The 12,679-nt window shown below is 37.2% G+C and overlaps 2 non-coding genes across 2 annotated transcripts; both read left to right on the top strand.

The window, feature by feature from the left end:
- The first annotated feature begins 2,076 nt into the window (after positions 1-2,076).
- On the top strand, positions 2,077-2,148 carry TRNAQ-UUG (transfer RNA glutamine (anticodon UUG)). Its single transcript has one exon. It is a non-coding gene; the product is annotated as a tRNA-Gln (tRNA).
- A 2,297-nt stretch (positions 2,149-4,445) lies between these two features.
- TRNAS-AGA (transfer RNA serine (anticodon AGA)) lies at positions 4,446-4,527 on the top strand. Its single transcript has one exon. It is a non-coding gene; the product is annotated as a tRNA-Ser (tRNA).
- The last annotated feature ends 8,152 nt before the right edge of the window (positions 4,528-12,679 follow it).

Here is a 12,679-nt window from a genome sequence, read left to right as displayed (position 1 = left end):
TACATACAAAAATTATTTTATTTTCTTTTTTCCAATTACATGCAAAGATAGTTTTTAGCATTTATCTTCTTGTAAGCTTTTGAGTTCCATTTTTCTACCACTCTCTTTTCCCTCATTCCTCCCCATGGCAATGAATAATCTAATATAAGTTGTACAAGTACAATCTTTTAAAATATTTCCATATTAGTTGTGAAAAAAACAATTAGAATTAAAGAGGAAAAAAATACATTAGGAAGAAAAAAAAGAAATAAAAAAAATGAACATAGTTTGCTTTGCTCCGAATTCAGTCTCCATAGCTTTTGCTCTGGTTGTGGATGACCTTTTCCATCACAAGTCTTTTGAGATTGTCTTTGATCACTGAACTGCCCAAAGCAGCTAAGTTCATCATAGTTGATCACTTCTCAATGTTGCTGTTAATGTGTACAATGTTTTCCTGATTCTGCTCACTTCACTTAGCATCAGTTCATACAAGTCTTTCCAGACTTTTCTAGTCAGACTGCTCATGATTTCTTGTAAAACAACAGTATTTCTTCACATTCATATACTATAATTTTTTAAAGCATTACTTAGTTGATGATATCACTCCAATTTCTAATCTTTATCACTACAAAAAAACTCTATAAATATATTTGTACATGTGAGTCTTTCCTCTTTTTTTAATAATTTCTTTGGGATTCAGACCTGGCATTGCTGGATCAAAGGGGATGGACTGTTTTACTGACCTTTGGGTATAGTTCCAAATTGCTCTCCAGAATGGTTGGATTAATTCACAACTCCACCAACAATGCATAGGTAATTTTCTCGGACAGAATTAAAAAAAAGTATGGCCCCTGAAAGAGCAAAGTTGTTAAAATTCCTAGAAGACTTTTAATAGCTGAGCCCTGGAATCATATGGGCAGTTATCTAGCTTTATTTAGCCCAGACCTGGAGACCTAGAGTGTTTTGGATCTTAAACCAGGAAAGGGATAAAGAGAGAATTTTTCCTTCACTCTCTTCATCCTCTCACATTGGCTATGGCAGTAACAATAGCAGTGGAATCACTTGTCCAGAAGGAGATACCTCCATACACAACTGAAAAGTCAATTTGAGAAAATTATAGGAACCTATGAAGAAACAGAAATACATCCTTTGGAAAGAGACATAGATACAGAGAGTCAGTTGCTGGAGACCAAAAGCAGGTTCAGGGATTGTTGATCACTGACAGCAGAGAAGAGAACTACTTAGACACCAAGGAGGAATGAACCCTGGCAATCCAGTTGTGAGGGAACACTTTGGAAAATACTGAATGTCTTTTGTTTAGCAAAGATATTGTGCCTAGGAAGAAGCTTCTTGATGACTTCTCTGAAAAAGAAAGATCTTGAAGTACTAGAGATTTAAGTTGCCTTGTAAGCCATACATACAAATACATATCCATACATAATAGATACATACATGCATACACACTGATCACCTTTGGATTCATTCTGAAAAGTCTTTCTCTTCTAAGTGAAACAGAAACATCATTTCTTCCATCATCATCTCTTCAGAATAATTCTTATGAACAAGATAATTTTAGTGATTTTTGCTCTCACTCCACACCTACTCTTCCTGGAAAACTCCCCTTCTGTAAAGCACTGGACTCTCTATTCAGCACTAGGATATATACAGCCTTAGACTCCATTTCTGAACTGCACTATTGCTGTTTCAGGTTATCTGATAACTTTATGACCTCGAGTCTCCATCTATGCCTGCCCTGGAAAACTAACTTTGCTGTGAAATAGTGTAGTGGATAGAATACAAGTGGAGGTGATAAGGAGGGGGGAGATGAGAGACAGACAGACACAGTCTGACTCTGACAGGCTTTTTTTCTCGTCCGACTGGACGAAAAACTGCTTACTATTTTCCTAATCGAGAAATAGGGTCCTCTTATTTATTCATGGGATTCGATTGAATCGTATTAAGCTACAATAATAGGAATCTCAATGTTTTATATATAGAGATATTTGTACACAGACCAAACTCAAATTTACTATCTACAAAACTGAGAAGATTGAACAATAGCAGTTAAATAAAGCACTCTAGCTTTTGTGATTGTCCGGCCCCATGGTGTAATGGTTAGCACTCTGGACTTTGAATCCAGCGATCTGAGTTCGAATCTCGGTGGGACCTACAGTTTTTGACTCACATTCACAATGAAACTTCCACTTTCTCTCCATCCCCAAACACTTACATTCATACCCCTTTCTGAAATGGAGAATCAACCACCGCACGGTTTTCTTCACCCTCTCTCTCCATGTATAGCACAAGTTAAAGTCCAGAAGAGGTTGTTACTAAAAAGTTTTCCTTAGAGGTTCTAGCTTTTTCTACAGAAGATGAAACTCAAGGCTCGAGAAGAGTGAAAAAAGAAGTTAAAAAAAAGCTACGATCTCATTTTTACTTACGCAACTGTGACAGATGCAGGTCCCACATTATTATCTCCATTTTTCACATGGGGAAACTAAGATCAGAGTAAAACAAGCATCCAGGGAGGGCTTCATGCTTTAAACACAAATCTTCCTGACTTTAGCGTAGAACTCAGTTCTGGGTCCCTTTTGATGTAAAGGTAAAGGAGAGAAGTAGGAGACACTATATACAACTTGCTTAAAAAGTCCTGGAAATTTATTTCCTAAGATTCAGAATTTCCATTTCCTTCCTCTCCCCCCCCCCTTTCCAATCAAGAAACGTCAAAGAACAGACCCTATACATTGAAAATTCTTTCCAACATGCCTTTGTTCACCCTACCAAAGGCTTTTTCTCCTCCATCCTCTTCCTTCACTGAATTTCTATAATTGTTTCATATGTTCCTATTGGGTCATTTTTTACCTTATTCACTGTTTTATATATTGCTCATTTCCAGGTGTCCCATGGTAGATTTTTTTTGGCAAGGAAATGGGGTTAAGTGACTTGCTCAAGGTCACACAGCTAGTTAATTATTGTGTCTGAGGTTGAATTTGAACTCAAGTCCTCCTGACTCCAGGACCCAGAGCTCTATCCACTGGACCACCTAGCTGCCCCCCCCCCACACACACACTATGATAGACTCTTAATAAATGGTTGCAAAATGTGTGAATGAATATTTATATTTCTTTTCCTCCTAAATAGATCCCAGCCCTTTTAAAAGTACTTTAATAAATACTTGTTAATTTGTTTCTCTTTTAAAGGATTCCCCTTCCCTTTTCCTTCTACTGGCCTGTAGGATCTTCTGCTTCTTTCTGAGGGACCACCTCTGAGGGACCTAGGGTTGAGTTCTAGATCTGGAAGACTACTTGCTTAAAGCATGAAGCACCAGGATTCTTGTTTTACTCTGGGCTTAGTTTCCTCATCTGTAAAATGGAGATAATAATACAGTACCTCCCTCTGTCACAGTTGTGAGCATAAATGAAATAATATTTGAAAAAATGGCTTTGTAAACCTCTAAAGATATTAGTTACCATTACTACCTCACTCTCAAAGACAGCAAGTTGCTTTCCTAAATTGAAGATTTGATGATTTCATCCTTTCCATTCTCTTATCTGACATTGCAATGCCAGAGACTGGTATAAAATCCTACAGGGCAAAAATCATTGTCTTTAAACTCCTTTCCAGAAGAAGAAATACAAAGACTTGCAATTTTGTTAGAGTTAATGAAGTACTCAACACTACTATGGTGGTTTAAACATAATCTCCTAATGATGAAATGCTTAATGGACTACAATACTATTTCTCTGTGCATTGTTACAAAATATTTCTGGTTTAGAAAGAAATGCAGTTAAAATGCAGTTAACCTCTTTCCCCTACCCAGGGACCTCTAAGTGGCTCTCAATTTCCCACTGACAAACCTTTCTCTGACTTTCAAATCTTCAACTTGGAACTCCTCTACAATCTAACCCTACCCTAATCCTCACCTACAGCAAACATATGCTAGGTTTTGCATCCTTTCGTTCGTTAACCTTAAACTTTTATGGGCTATCTCCTCAAGTCTTTCTCCTGAGGCTTCTCTTCATCTGAACCAGTTTCTCTTCTCTGTCCCCTGAAATCTGAGATCAAGTAATCTCCTCCAAAACGTGTTTGGCAACTCTGATTTTTTTTTCTTTTTAATCTACAATTTGTCTATTCCCTGGTCATCATCTTATCCAAGTCCAGTCTGATTTAATTGGTCTTTCCTCAGTGTTTCAATACTCATTATTCTCTTTTCCTCAAATTTCCATGACCTCATACATGTCAATATTGGCAGATTTTAGAGTTAGAAGGGGGGGGGGACTAGAGAGTATGGAATTCAACCCTTTTTTGTAAGTTTAATTAAATTGTATTCCTCAGAAGGTGATTGCTTTGTTGAGGTCATAAAGTGATGAACTCCTTTATTTCTCTTTGGTCTTCAAAAACAAAAAGAAATACTTGAATCACCTATCTCCTTCATTTGAAGAATCATCAACTTCCAGAACGACTAGGTAGTCGTGGCCGAGTGGTTAAGGCGATGGACTAGAAATCCATTGGGGTTTCCCCGCGCAGGTTCGAATCCTGCCGACTACGATGCAGTAGTTTAAAAAAAATCGTTTTAAATATTGGAATAAAAGGAGAATTACAATTCATTGAGACTGGGTGAAGGAGGTGTAACCACGCCTCTCCTTTCCCTCGAGTCCCTTTATTCAATTACGAGTTTCTTCTAACAACAGGAAAGTGTCTGAGTGAATAAGAAAGAACTCAACTCTTCCTATTTGTTTCTTCTTCAAATATTCACTTCCATTACCTTACTTTACCTCTCTGCTTTATTTTCTTTAATTTAAAAAAATGAAGATATTAGTAGAATCAATCTCCCAGGGTTGTGAGATCAAATACAATAATATTTATAAAGCTCTCATAATAATGTTATCACCACCATCAGAAGGAACCTAAAAACAATGCACTGCCAAAGTCTTGAGCAAGGAATTGAGACTATAAGAGATAGTAGTCTTATCTTCCTCACTATTGCTTATAGAAGTCAAGGGAAGAAGAGGAAAAATATTTAGGAAGTGAACTTATTTTGGTGAGAAGAGGATGTCTTAGAATGGGGTTCAGACATCTGGAACAGGATTTAAAATAGGAGTATCTCATATTCCTGCCTAAAAATGGAATATATCAAACAAATACAGATAAGAGTGTATTTTATGGGTTTTCAGATCTAATCAGAAAGAGAAGAGGGCTTGTGGGTATCCACCATGATAGATACTATGAAAAGTGACTAATGTAAATGAAGAATACCATTTGAAGCACTCAAACATTCAGAGTAGAAAAAATCCAAGAAAAACAGAATAACTCCTGGTCTCAAATGTGTATTCAGAAAAATTTAGGCAACCAGCAAGAAGAACTAATAATAAGAGACATATTAAACTTTAAGGATATCATTGATGTAAAGGAGACACTCATATGGAAGATTCCAGGAACATGTTTCTGAGAGAGGATATTCTGCATTTCTCTACATGATCAGGAGCAGTTTTTTCCAGTGGAAATGTAGTTAGAACAGTCTCCATCTTTTAAAGGAACAATCTGGGAGTTTCTCTTTCTTTCCAACATTGTTTAAAGGTAAAAGGTCCTGTTCATTCCAAACTTGAGCACCGTACACCTAGGGGTAACAGGAGGGTTCTCTCCCTTCTAGTTCCTGTGGGCTCAAGTATCAGGTTTAGGGTTTGGGTTTCTGTTGTTTATTCTTTCAATTCTTGGGACAGGCAGTAGATCCCCTGGACCCAGGAACTGGAGTCATGGAGACCTTTGTCTAAGATAGATGTTGCTACAAGTCAATCAGGAAAGCCCTGAGAACCCAGGATGCTTGTACTCAAACATAGGAAGATTTGGCCTTGGAACTTGCTATATAGGAACTGAGTTAAGCTGAGAACTGAATATCCCTTCTCTTCTCAAAGATTAGGGGGATTTAAGAGGGCAGATTATGCCCCTTCCAGATTTGAGGGGGGGCAATATTTATATTACTGTTTTTGCTATACTTTTAAAGTAAATATTCTTTTCAAAAAGCTACTCTTAACTGCTAGTGGATAAACACAACTAGGGTCTAAAGGGCCCCCTGGAATTCAAAGAACATCACTAATAGAGGCTTGGGCCAATGGCAGAGAATAGGTATCCTCAAGTCCCTTTTTGGTACTGGAGAACCCTGGGAAGGGATAAAGTGTAACATACTTGGCCACCAGGCAGTGGGGGAATGGAAATTATTATTACTTTGAACATTGGTAGGAAAATCATGACTGTATTTTGGTTCAAGATGAGAATACATTATTCAAAAGAAATTTTGTGTGTCTGTGTGTATTAAGAAGGTATATTCATGAAAAGAAAGGCAGGAACAAAATGGGGGGGATGGAGAAGACAATGAAGGGAGGAAACATAAATGAATTTTGCCATTTTATTTTAAATTTTGTCATTATACTATAAATGTTTGACCTTCATTTTCAAAGAAGACCACAACATGGAGGGGGGTGATTCTATGATAAGTACATGATTTGGATTTGAGTGCTAAATCACCAGCCTCACTTTCTCCTCCAGAGCCATTTGGGTCCAATAGTCAGATATAAATTGGGATTGAGTGGTTTGTCCAAGGTCACACAGCTAGTAAATGGCAAATGTCTGAGGCCGATTTTGAACTTCCTTCCTCCTGAATCCAAGACCAGCATTCTATTCACTTTATTAGAAGAAGGGAATAATTGAATAGTTTGGGAAACAGATTATTAGCCCAGAAAAAGGGCATGATATAGTAGTGATGGGGGATTTAAATTATTTCAGCTGGTGCTTCTTTTCTAAAAGTAAGCTAATGTTCATTAAGGACAATTTCATTCTATACAATATGGAACAATCAACAACTCAAAACCCATTTTAACTTTGATTCTCATTAATAAGAAAGTAGCTGCTGAAGTGGAAATTGAGGCAAATTTGTGGAGAACTAACCAATACCTCCTACAATTTATAAAAGAGGAGAGGATATATACTATAGATGTGATATATACTACAGATTTTTGAAGAATAGATTTGAAGGAATTTAAAAAAATTAGGTAGGATTCCATAGATTAAAAGGGAAGTCACCCCAGGAAGTCAGCCTTAGAGAGTTGGAAGATGCTCAAGAAAAATATTTTGAAATCATAATAGGAAAAGAGGACAGTGGAAAGAAGTCTGGATTTGGAATCAGAAGGCAGGGATTGCAATCCCAGTAAAGTTCTGCCACTTACTACCTCTATAGACTCTTATCCACTCTGGTCCTGAAATTCCTCATGTGTAAAATGGGAAAGTCAGACTAGATGACCTCTGAGGTTCCTTCTGGTTCTAAATCAATGAGCCTTTACTGCAATGTGGAGGCAAAATAGAATTTATCTGAGGTGCCTCATTGTGAAAGAGAGAAGGAACTCATCAATTTCTTAGTACACAAACAATAATGCAGAAGATGCAGTCCAGTCAAAGAAAAAAGAAGATGACAAATATTATCAGGAGTAGAAAAGCTTAGAATGAGCTGAGACTGGAAAAGACAACTAAACAAAAATAGCTCTTTTTGTTGTTTCATTTTATTTGATCTTGCTTTGTTTTTTGTTATATTGGGAGAAAAAGGAGGATGAAGATGAGCTGTTTTGTGTGGACTGGGTGATAATATAAACTGCCAGTAGAAAGAAGGTAAACCTGATTAATCTTTATCTTAAGATCATTTTCTCTGTCAAGGAAAAGGACTTTGACTAAAAATGACAGAACCAAATTGTCTAAGGGGGAATTAATACCCAAGACTAATCAATCAATTAATAAGCATATATGAAACCAAATATGGTTCCGGAATTCTAGGGGACACAAAATTTTAAAAAAGGGATCCTTGTTCTCCAGGGCTTACCATTCTTTCCTTGAGGAGTGGGATGTCAAGATAATCAAAACCCCAAGTAAGTGCTTAGGGAAGCTAGGTGGCAAAGCTTGGCCTGAAGGTAAAAAGATCTGAGTTTAAATCCTGCCTCAGACTTGTATGACTTTGGGAAAGTCCTTTAACTCTGTTTGCTTCAGTTTCCTCATCTATAAGTGAACTGGAGGAGGAAATGGCAAATCATTCCAGTATCTCAAACCCTTTGTGTGTAGTAGAAGCTGATATCTTCTAAATTGGAAATAAAATATTTCTGATCTATATCTCTGATCAAAAGCTGTTCTATCAGCCTCTAATTGAGGTCTGTAAGTTTGGAATGTTCACCTTCTGCCCTCCCACAAGTTCTCTGTCTCTAGTTATAAATCTGAAGGGGGACTCTTTCTGTGTAAAACAGCCAATGCCCCTCTAATTGCATCTGCAAATTTTACTGCAGAAGCTGTGTAAACAATCAGTTAAAGACCATCCTGAGAAGGCAAGGATCTGCTTTGGTTATCTAAATGAGAACCTGAATAAATTCTTTTACTTATGACTTTTTGGAAAGGATGGAACTCCAGTGTTTTATGTCTCTATCATATCTAATAACAATGTAAAATATCATGTCAGAAGAGGAGATGGTAGTCCTGGGGCTAATTGGATCTTTATCAGTTCTGACATGGGATAAGCCTCATGGATGGGTTACAGAATTATTAAGTAGTCAATGACACCTTTATGTTCAAATGTGTTAACTGATTTTGCCACCAAAATTTTATGTTTCTTTGTCCAAATTCTAAAAAAAAAAATGGATTATTCAATTGGTTGGTTGGTGGCCTTGTAAGATGCCATCCACCCATGGGTTTTAGGCAATATCCTAGAAAATTAAACTGCATTTATAAAACTAACTTTGTTGTTTTGCTTTAGCCAAAGGGAAATAATAGTTAAAACAGTGTTGACCAAGAGAACCTCAAAATAGAATCCCAAAGAATGGAACATGACTGAACAAGAGAAGGAAGAAGAGCTAGATAATCACCTCAGATGTTGAAAAAACTGGAAGACTTGGTTGCTAAGCCACTGTCAGTAATATATGAAATATCATGGAAAATGGAAGTGATGTCATAAAACGGAAGAATGTCAAATATGCTAATTAAAAAACTATGTGTGTGTGTGTGTGTGTGTGTGTGTGTGTGTGTGTGTGTGTGTGTGTGAAGAATAAGATTTGAAAATTACTTTAATTATTAGGAATTCCACAATGGATCCTTAAAGAGATGATTTGTCTCCAAGAAATTCATTACTGCTAGAAAAAGAAGTTGTAATTACAAAGAACCAGCATTGCTTTAAGAACAAATCATGCCAGACTAACCTCATTTCAATTGGTTTCATATTGAGGAGGGAGAGATGTGTACTAACAAATATTTAATAACTGGTTACACAACATACTTTTTCAGCTAAATCTTTATTATTAGTATTTAAATATTAAATCAAGTCCTGATTTGTAGTATTTGCATATTTCTGAAGTATAAATGCTCATATTGAAAATTAAACAATCTGGTCTGGGGTGGAAACCCCTAAGGAGGGATTAGATTTGTTCTATTTGACTTCAGGAGGCAGATTCAAGAGCAATTGCTGGAAGCAGTGCAGAGATAAATTTATGGGTGAATAAAGAAAATTTGACAATTTGGGGATCTCAAATTAGAATGTGTTTCCTGTAAAATCTCCCTTCTTTGAAGTCTTTTTTTTTTTTTTTTGCAAGGCAATGGTTTTAAATGACTAACCCAGGTCTTTCCAACAAATTGGCTCTGGCTCCAGTCTACTCCTAAGGAGGGATTCACACCGTTAATAAGTAGTGTTTGAGGTCACATTTGAACTCAGTTCCTCCTTACTCCAGGAACAGTGCTCCATCCATTGTGCCACCTACCTGCTCCTCTTTGAATTCTTAAACCAGAAATTAAATGACCACTTAGTAACTATATTAAAATGTTCTAATTCTTTTCCTGACTTTCTGAACTTCAAAGTTATGCCTATACTCCTGTCTCATCCTAGAATTTCTCTTAGCAGCTGAGGCTTCCTCACTTTGAATTGCCCTTCCAGCTGGGGAGACCTGTTCATCATAAACTATCTCTCCATAAGACCTTCTCCCATTCTTCCACTAGGCAATTGCTTCTGGAGACTCCATTTTGTGGAGAGCATCTTTTAAATTTTGTGGAGAACCTCAGATCAACCTGCCTTTATTCTCCTCTGGTCTTGCTCCTGACCTTTGAATTTCCAAATAATGTACCTGCACCAGAAGCCTTCCCCCACCCCCCCTAGTGTGTTGTTTTCTTCTTTAGAATGTAAGCTATTTGAGGCCTAGGACTAACTCTTTGTATTTATATCCCCAGTTCTTGAAACAGTCCCGGCTTGTTTCCTTCCTTTCTTATAGTATATATTCCTTTTAGGTATGAGTTGAAAGATATGGCTACCTAGGTCACTTCCAATTCTCAAATACTGTGATTCTGAGATTCATATTTAATGTTCCTCATACTATTATATTTGTAGCATAAGATTTAAAAAGTGCTACTCCACATGCCGTATAGGTTCTCTAAATATAGCACAAGGAAGGAGTGCCATGGATAGATCTCTCTCTATCTGTCTCTTTTCCTTGGTATATACAAAAATGAACATCCATCTATCCATCTATCTATCATCTATCTATCTATCTATCTATCTATCTATCTATCTATCTATCTATTTATCACCTTCCCATCCCAGTACAAAGACTGATTGCTGGCTTGTGGGGAACAAGAGGGAGTTATAAGGTTGGCTGCTCTGTTCTCTTCTAAGATAAGAGAGGTAAGTATTCAAGAATAGAAGTAAATATACATGTTAATGAAGTACAAATTTTTGTACTTTGTTTCTTTCCCTCTAATAGCAATTATAAATTTGAATGTAGAGACTTCAACCCTATATATGAAAATGTCGACTTTGTCCTTGGTTTGTGAGAAGCTTGTCTGGTTATCTAAAAACAATTAAAAATCCCCCTATTGTATCAATAATCATAGAATGACACATATATCCTGGAAGGAGAGAAGGCATTCCATATTTTGTGGAAGTTTGAAACATAGCTAATAAGACATTCTTCCCCACTTAATGGGATTCCCTACAGTCCTAACATGAAGAAGACATCCTGAATCAGAAAAGGAAAAATATATGCTTTGACATCTTTATGAAAGAATCTGTAATTTCTTTAGCTGTCATCAATAATTTTAAGGTCCTTTGTCTATTTCCTATAAATGTCTCAAAATCTCACTTTAGAGTCATATCCCCATGCATTAGGCTGAGTAACTTAGAGAACAAATAAACATGTATGTTACCCTAATTCAATTGTTCTTATCACCAAACTCTGAAGGCAAACACAGGTTGGCCTAATTCCATTTGTTTCTTATTAGTGCAAACTATGGAGGTTAACACATGTAGTTTAATTCTTTATTAGGCCCCAAATCAATGAAGGTTGTTAATATAGACTTCTGATACATACATCTCTGTGTGTGTGTGTATCTTCAGCATTTGCAGATTTTCGAGGTAAAAGTGCTTACACTGAAAATTTAACAGTAGTCACTCTAGCCATCTGGAATTGGCTATGGTAGAAATGAGAAATGCGTGTTTATATTTACCATACATAATTATTATAAATGGCTCATGAATACTTAGTCTAGAGTGACTAAAGTGGTTTTTTAATTAAGATATCTTAATAAATGGTACACCTCTCTCAAGGGGAAAGGAGCATCAAATCCCCAAAATGTTAGATTTTATATGCATTTTTGAAAGGCTTTGTTCCTACACCTTAGTACCAGTCATTGGCTGGGGTCATAAATCAATTGATACATTCATCCCCATACTTTTCCCTGCCCTTGAGCATGCACAAAGGAGAAGGATGCATAGATCATAGGTTAATTCATAACTGGGGGAGGGGGAGCAGACCTGCTCTAATCTCAGTTTTTGATCAGGTTGAGGCCTGGTCAGTCAGCAAGTCCAGGGCCTTAGCTATCTAATTGGTAATTGTTTCCACTAATCTGGGTATAAATTGGGGTTCCATAGCCCTAACTCCCATCTTTTGTCAGGGTAGCAGGGCCATAAGTCATGATAACAACTCTGACTAATCCTTGGCAGATGGGTATAGGCAGTGGTTATCACAATTTTCTTTGCCTTAATGCACCCTGTCAAGGGATCCAAGTCCCATCATTACATCTCACATGAGTCTCAGTCCACCTAGCTCTGTAAGTTGTACAGTCCAGAATATGTGAATACTGCTTCTGGACACAACCATTTGCTACTTCTCAGGAAAATGTCCTGTCCAGACTGGTATAAACAATAGTTACCCTGAACTGACGCAGTCATATGCCACTAGTGTTTTTCTCCTCTGGACCAGAATCCTGTGCCACAGTATACCCCTGACCAGTAAATGAGAATCTAGGCCAGACTCAGGGGTACTGGTACCCAAGGCTAGTTCTCAAACTGCTGTGCATGACTGCAACACCAACAGTTAGTCACACCATAAGACTGGGCAATAACTTCAGTCAGCTAGATTTTCCTCCCACTTTTACAAAGTCAGGGATAGGACTCTCCCTAGATAGGATAAACAGACTCATGTAGGATATAATTGTGCCACCCAATAAACTCGACCTCCTTTTCTCTCAATGGAGAACATCTTCACCCTGCCTCTTCTCCCTTTCATCAAAACCTTCATTATCTATAAGGAGAATCAAGGGGAAGTTATAAGTATCAAAAGGGCAGATCCCCTGACTAATCAATGTACTCATAGGCAAGAGATGGTGGAGATGAATTGGTCCAGTGTTTCTCTCT

Source organism: Macrotis lagotis, chromosome 5 (assembly GCF_037893015.1).
Source record: "Macrotis lagotis isolate mMagLag1 chromosome 5, bilby.v1.9.chrom.fasta, whole genome shotgun sequence".
NCBI classification, from domain to species: Eukaryota; Metazoa; Chordata; class Mammalia; order Peramelemorphia; family Peramelidae; genus Macrotis; species Macrotis lagotis.
This window is presented reverse-complemented; position numbering and strand designations above follow the sequence as displayed.